This window comes from Acyrthosiphon pisum, chromosome A2 (genome assembly GCF_005508785.2).
Source record: "Acyrthosiphon pisum isolate AL4f chromosome A2, pea_aphid_22Mar2018_4r6ur, whole genome shotgun sequence".
Lineage (NCBI taxonomy): Eukaryota > Metazoa > Arthropoda > Insecta > Hemiptera > Aphididae > Acyrthosiphon > Acyrthosiphon pisum.
The window spans coordinates 93344512-93351548 of record NC_042495.1 but is presented as its reverse complement, the minus strand read 5'-3'; the positions used below and the strand labels follow the sequence as shown (position 1 = coordinate 93351548).

At 28.6% G+C, this 7037-nt stretch overlaps 1 protein-coding gene across 4 annotated transcripts in view; it reads right to left on the bottom strand.

Moving 5' to 3' along the window:
• The window catches only part of LOC100165691 (cytochrome P450 306a1), a 35444-nt gene that overhangs the window by 5560 nt on the left and 22847 nt on the right, over window positions 1-7037 (bottom strand). Inside the window, exons 1-2 of one of the 4 annotated variants that reach the window (XM_016808388.2) lie at window positions 2246-2746; window positions 2078-2115 (exon numbers count right to left, since the gene is read on the bottom strand). The exons of 2 other annotated variants lie outside the window; for them this stretch is intronic. The gene's annotated coding sequence lies outside the window, so the exon portion shown is untranslated. Of the gene's footprint in view, window positions 1-2077; window positions 2116-2153; window positions 2747-7037 lie in introns of those variants that run through there. One more of the 4 variants, XM_029490963.1, reaches the window with a different exon arrangement.

The following is a 7037-nucleotide window of genomic DNA, read 5'->3' as shown; positions in this document are numbered from 1 at the left end:
TACATAAAAAAACCTAGAATAACTATTTTAGTTATTTTGTTGTGATTGTATAATATTATTCTTGGGTATACTTGAAACTTCTAAAGTATACTATTATATTATATCTATGATAGTATCACGGTTTATTGTTGATGTATAACGCGTTATAAGTACCTAATAGATATTATGATATGATTAATTTGGAATTTATTATAGGTACCTATTATAGGTCAATTGTTTTTAAATACTATAGACTATAATATAATATTATGTCTTATACCTAGACTGACATACCGTCTCCGCTCAGAATCGTTTTTCTTATACAATGATATTATATCATTGAATTCAAATTTAATACCATCCATTATACAGTGACCCACTTGTAACCTACTGTACAGCAGAGCGAAATCCACTTACCCACCTTTTTTTTGTATTGATAATAAATAATGAGTAATAATAGGTACAATTTTTTAATAGAGAGAAGCAGAGCTCACAACGCAGACGTCACACACAATTCCATTTTTTTTAAAGAACTATTTACTTTAATAAATAATAATTTAATTGTATGAGTTAGTAAAAAAATTAGTAATAATATCGATATCTATATGAATTTATGGCATTTGGGTCCCAGACATTTCTAATAGATTGAGACGTATATTAAGTATTATATATAGATGTATACAAATAATAGAGTTCAAGTGATAGTTATGGATTTGATAGGTACTTTTATAATATTAAAAAATTAACGAGATAACTGATAAGTATTCAAGTGGTGTATATTTTAATGAATCCCCCGATCTTGGCTCTAAATCTATACCTGGGTTGATATCAGTCATTGTGCGTATTAGTTAGGTGTATCGTGTATGAGGTGACTTATATAAGGTTATAGTGAATATTGTTTATCGATATTTCTTGTATGCTAATCATCGGTTTATCGCTCGTAAAACTTGATGGATATTTTCGTCGGTTACTTTTTTTTGAGGAGGGAGGCTGGAAACATGCTTGAATTTAAAAAATGAATATTGGGAACGAATGGGTAGAGTTTCAGGACTGACCGTGTAAATATATTTTTAAATATTGGTTCAGGAAAAATTGTATTATAAAAGTTAACATGTAAATACTGAAATACATGGTAATTTAATTCTAAAAGATTGTCCAAAAAAAAAAAAATTGAAAATTGCAATGAGACCAAGCCACGAACGTATTCCATGTACAGCAGTTTGCCTTGTGAAAATACATAAAATAATATATTTTTAAATTCAAGCAGTATTAATTTTAATAATAATAGTAATAAGTTAATATTTTTGCCAACTTTGGTTTTTTTTGGTCGGTTTAAATGTCAAATACATAGGTAATATTCTAATAAATAATATTATTATCCACTTAAAATTTCAATAAATCAGAATTCGATAAAATGCATTATAAATGGAAAAAAACATGAATAATAGGTACATTCTGGGTATATTCTGTTCTGTATAATATATAATATTTCGAGTAGATCACTCTAATGGACGTACCTATAAAATTTGAATTAAATTTCTGAGCTGAGGAAAGTAGAAGAGAAAATGTACGTAGGTATAGAAGAAAAATGCATTATTAAATGCACGAAAGCGACGCTCGACGGTTGGAACGTTTTTGTCCGCAAAAAGCATGTGCGAGCGTTAAAATCATTATTATAGTATCAGATTTCAAAGCGAAATATTTTCGTAAATATTAGAAATCAATACCTAATTTATCCGTCACCAGGAAAATAGACAAATCGTGTTTAAATTTATATACAAATCACCGAACGACGTACATGAGCGTCGTTGATGTAAAATAATGTTCAATTAAATAATGTTTCCGAGGCTCAAAACACCCTTAACCTCGCAAAGTATCAACTAGATTCCACTTTAGGCTACCAGAAATCTTCCTCAAAGTTTAAGATTGAGGCATTTTTGTTTGCTCCAAAACGTTATAATATATTAATTATATACTAAAAAAATGAATTTCATTTTAAATCCAATATTCCCAAAAGTACATTTTTTAAGATTGTAATCGTTTTAAATCTTTATTTCTCTAATAATATTGTATAAAGAGTAGGACAGTTAGTACTAACCTGAAAGTGTTTATTTGAGTACATGGCCCGATTTAAATCTATAGAACAAAACAAGCGAGATTCATTAAAAACTTACTCGCGGGTAAACGGTGGTTTTTGATTACAGTCGTCGATATATATGAACGCACACCACAAATAAACCTTCTTGTTGACGACGATTATACGTACTGTAGAAAATATGATGATGTGTTGATGTTAATCTGATTATCTGAATTTATGACGGTATTGTGTCTGGTACCACCGTTTATAATAATATAATATAATAGTGTATTGTCAAAATACAATGGTTTCACGAAAGAAAAAACCCATTTTCAACGCGTGAAAAAAAGCAGAAAACCCACGAGCGGCCCTGCGGATTATTGTAATTTCATATCGACATCGGTAATTATTGTATAGGTATTTGTTTCAAAATCATTTGTCGGTACGTACCGCATAAAAAGACCATAACGTATAAAAAGTCGTATGCGTATAAAGTGCGCTGCGGATTTCACTTTTAAATATTCACCGAACGCTGTAGGAAAAAAAATAGTAAATATATTCAGTAAATATTGTCTTGCACGTGTATTTCACCAAATCAGATTCATAAATTCCACATTAGATAATATTCATTCTGTAGGTACATTATCATTTGAATGAATACCTAATGTACATTGTGATTGAGGCGGCGTTAAGCGCACATTATCGATTCGTAATACAATGGATTTTTGTCGAATTGGATAAAAATGTATTACCTACGCATAGTAAGTATATACGTTAGGTTTTCATATTATACACACGAATAACAAATTGATTACAAATGAAAAAATTGTCTAGAAATAAATCTCCTAAATTGTTTACTCGTAAGTATTGCTCGATAGACAAAATTTAAAAACATCACATATTATTCATTTTGTGTCATGTAGTTCACCTCGAAATTTGAGAATAAGCCTAATCATGAATATAATAATTTAATGTTTATAGTGCTAATTTTCTATTATTATTGAAACTACGAAGAGTTGATATTTTGCCAATGTGTATGTTCATTTTTCAATTATTTATTACCTTGGTGGAAAAATAATTAAGTGTTGGTATAGTAGGTAATTTTCAGTATCAGTGCAAATAACAAAAATCTTGGATACTATACATTTTTTATTTCATCGACGATTTATTAAATCATTTATAATTATCGACATAATATTATTATTATACAATGTACAATATCAGAGGTATTTCGTATTGTATAATTATATAATATATTATAATATAATATGTTTGATAATGTTATTTTAGATTCTAAATGAAAATCGTATTTTTTTTTCTTTCAAATCCAGTGGAGGGAGTCGCCCCAGAGTTCTATGAACTTTTAAACCGATTCCAAACTGTTCAATGGGAACCACAGACGTCGTGGACAATAAAACCTTGAAGACACATTAATGAGACGATAAGGTCGTCTGCAAGACGTAGACTCGTCTACCACATACAAGATCCGGTTTTACTTTCATTGATGTAAACAAGTCCTATATAATGCAAGAAGGGTCTGCAATTCCAAGAAATCCGATGCAAACATGTTTAACAGTCATTGGGGTGAACAGACTATAAGGAATTCGGTATTGTTCCTACGTGTATCATGAGACGAAAAAAAGGTTCGCTCCCCCAATGTGGTATCGGAATGTCGACGGTTTCAAAGAGTCATTTATTCCCATTATATTATTATATGCACCTGTACACCTATTAATTGCCGAACCCACAGAATACACGTCGAGCTCGGACACGAGAATCATTTTATAAATGATAAGGGTGCATTCCAAGTGGTGTAGACAGTTGCCGTACCTATACAATATAATAAGTGTTCAAATGTATTGTTGAAAACAATTTAAAAGACAACGACTTTATTATTCTTTTGGTTTGAACAAAATTAATTATATTATAAAATAATTTATTGTGTAGTATATAAAACCACGTTTTCCGTATCGGTTACTATAACACGAACGCTTTTTAGTTTTTAACAGTCGTCCATAAGACTGCAGTGATAGTTTATGGGTACATGTACATTGTACTGATATATAAACTCTCGTTAATAATTATTATAAATCGACATATTATTTTTTTTTTTCTTTCTCAGATTTAACTATACGTAATAAAACACGAAACAACTATAAGATATGCACAGATTAAAAAAAAATCACCCTGAAAACAAGGGAAAATCTATTTTTTTATGTTAACCACGTTAAAAAGTAATAACGTTTTTTTTTAGATAGATTAAATTATGTTTTTTAAAATTGTAATATTCGAATAGTTAATATTGGGATTGGGACAACAAGTTTTATTCGTATAAATAACTAATTAGTTATAAGTTATAACAATATTTTAACTGACGATAATAATATCAATGAAAGTAATGAATAAATGAAAAATGATATACAATAATTGATAACTACTATCAACATTGTCATAGTCAGATAACATAAAAATGTCCTGTCTGCGTACACAAATCTGTTGATTGGTAAAAAAAATCAAAGAAAAAAAGAACAATTAAAAAAAAAAATTTAAATATATCTATTAATAATTGATTATCACGAAAAAAATAATATATTAATATCATATTATTGTTACCTATTAATCACCGGTAACACTGTAAACCTACAAAGAAGCTAATAAGTCAAATTGTCTATACATTCACATCAATGCTTCGTTCTCATTCCTGTCCAAACTATTTTATAAATCATTTGACATACATTCAAATATAATAAAAAAAAGTTTAAAAATAGTAATTAATGATAACCGAAGTTGAATCGATGTATGTTATGTATGAGTCGAGTTTTGATATTTTTATTTTCAATGTCCAATAATTAGCTCTAAAACTTGTGATATTTTACTTTTTGAATTTGAATTATTGAGTTTAGCAATTAAAATATCGAAAATTTACTTTTATACAGTCACAATCACTTCTCTTCTACAATATAGATAATAGGTGTTTTTACACTCAAGCTACTCAATAAACCATATTATTGAAAATGCAAAAATATAATTTTCCTTAGCATTTTCCATACTATTGATATTTGATACAGGTACCCCTCAATGTTTTTTAATTTTAAAAACCAATTAATAATATTTTTAATTTTTAAAAATTGTTCTTTTTTTCCTTGTTATTTTTTTTTTCTTGGTCTTTTTTGCCAGGATTCCTCAAATCTACTAGCCCGCCTCTGAATGCAGTGCAGAAGTCATCTAATATGTGCAAAATAAATTAAAATCAATTTATTTAGATGTTGAAATCGTTTCATTTCGTTTTTATATCACGTCACACGTGCCTTTTTTTTTATCTAAAGCCGACCAGACATAATAGTCACCACTATTTGTTCGTTATTAATCGTGTTTATTTGTAACGCGCGTATATTATAAATGGTATTATACTAATGAATGTACGATTTTGTAATAAAAAAAATTTAAAAACGTACATTCCCAGACATCGATTTTTTGTATAAAAATATTATTATTATGTTATTATAATAATATTATCATTACAAAATGCCGACTGGGTTAAACAGGATAATAAATTGACAAGTTCACAAATTTACGGCACGTGCAGTAATCTCAAATATAGTGGCTGCTGCACATTGCGTAAACCACTAAACTCTATGATATTATATTACAGTGTAGTCTGGCACACACGCGCCAATATTATATTGTATTATAATAATGTGTATAATACCGTATATAATATACGTTCATTACTTCAGCGGCGATAGCGTGACACGTCAGCTAGGGTATAATATTTAGAACCTAGGAAAAAAATCCCCAAACCTAACTGTTGGATACAGCTGTCAAAAATAATAATTAAAAGTAATAAAAAAATATAAAATTTGAATGATAATACATTATTATATTATTATAATATTCATAAATAAGTGCATATTATATAATATTGAATTTATATATGATTTGAAGAGGCTATTGAAATTTTCGGAGGGACTTAGCCCCTAAAGCACTAGCCCCTAAACCCCCTAATTACCTATGGAATAAGACTTGATCATCGCTAATTATCACTCAATTGTAGTTTATAAATTAATAATTAAGAAATAATAGTAGCTAATAAATATAAAACAGATATTTAAAAAGATAATTTTATAATATAAGTAATAGATTTTTATAATTATAAAAAATTCCTTAGTTGGATTTCAAATTATTCATTTTTTTAAAAAGTTAAATTTGAATTTTAAAAACCATAACTGTTGAAACCCACTGTCTTGATAGTTGATACGTCTGTCACACCTACTGCAGTATACTACATAAATATACTATACCAGAGTTCACCATATAGCGTACACAATGTAATAAAAATAATAATACGGTTATATTTACAACTTACAAGTTCATATTTTATTTTATTATGTAATGCTCTACCACCTATAATATATGTATGTTTGTGTATAAGCCGCAGGTAAAAACCCAAATTATATATTTCATCAGTTTTATGAACTTTTTTTCCCCGAGACTTTTGTAACCGTTTTTTTACAATCCGTAAATTACAATTTATAGTGTATATTGGAAGATTTGTAAATCCTAGTGAATCCTCGGTGAAATAGTCGCGTTAATAAGGGTTGCATTTTTTGTATCGGGTAATTGTATAGTGTTTCGACAACGATTATTCGAATAATATAAATTTATAATTCAGATCTCTATACTCCGGCCCACGAGAGTCCATATGTCAGAACGCGTCCGTTTACTTCAATATCGGCCACCACCGTAGTACAAAGACGGCTATCTAGTTGTATATCTATGGTCAAACCGGCTCAAACCCCATAAATAACCGCTTGTACAAAAAATGTTGCGCCTAGGTTGCCGTGATCACTATTATAATAAAATAAAAATTGACAATTGAAGGGGTCAGTGGATAAAGGTGTTAACTAACATTTTTGAAATTGTTCAAGTTAACATACACTAACACGTTTATCCACTACAAATAATGATTAATTCTTCTTAT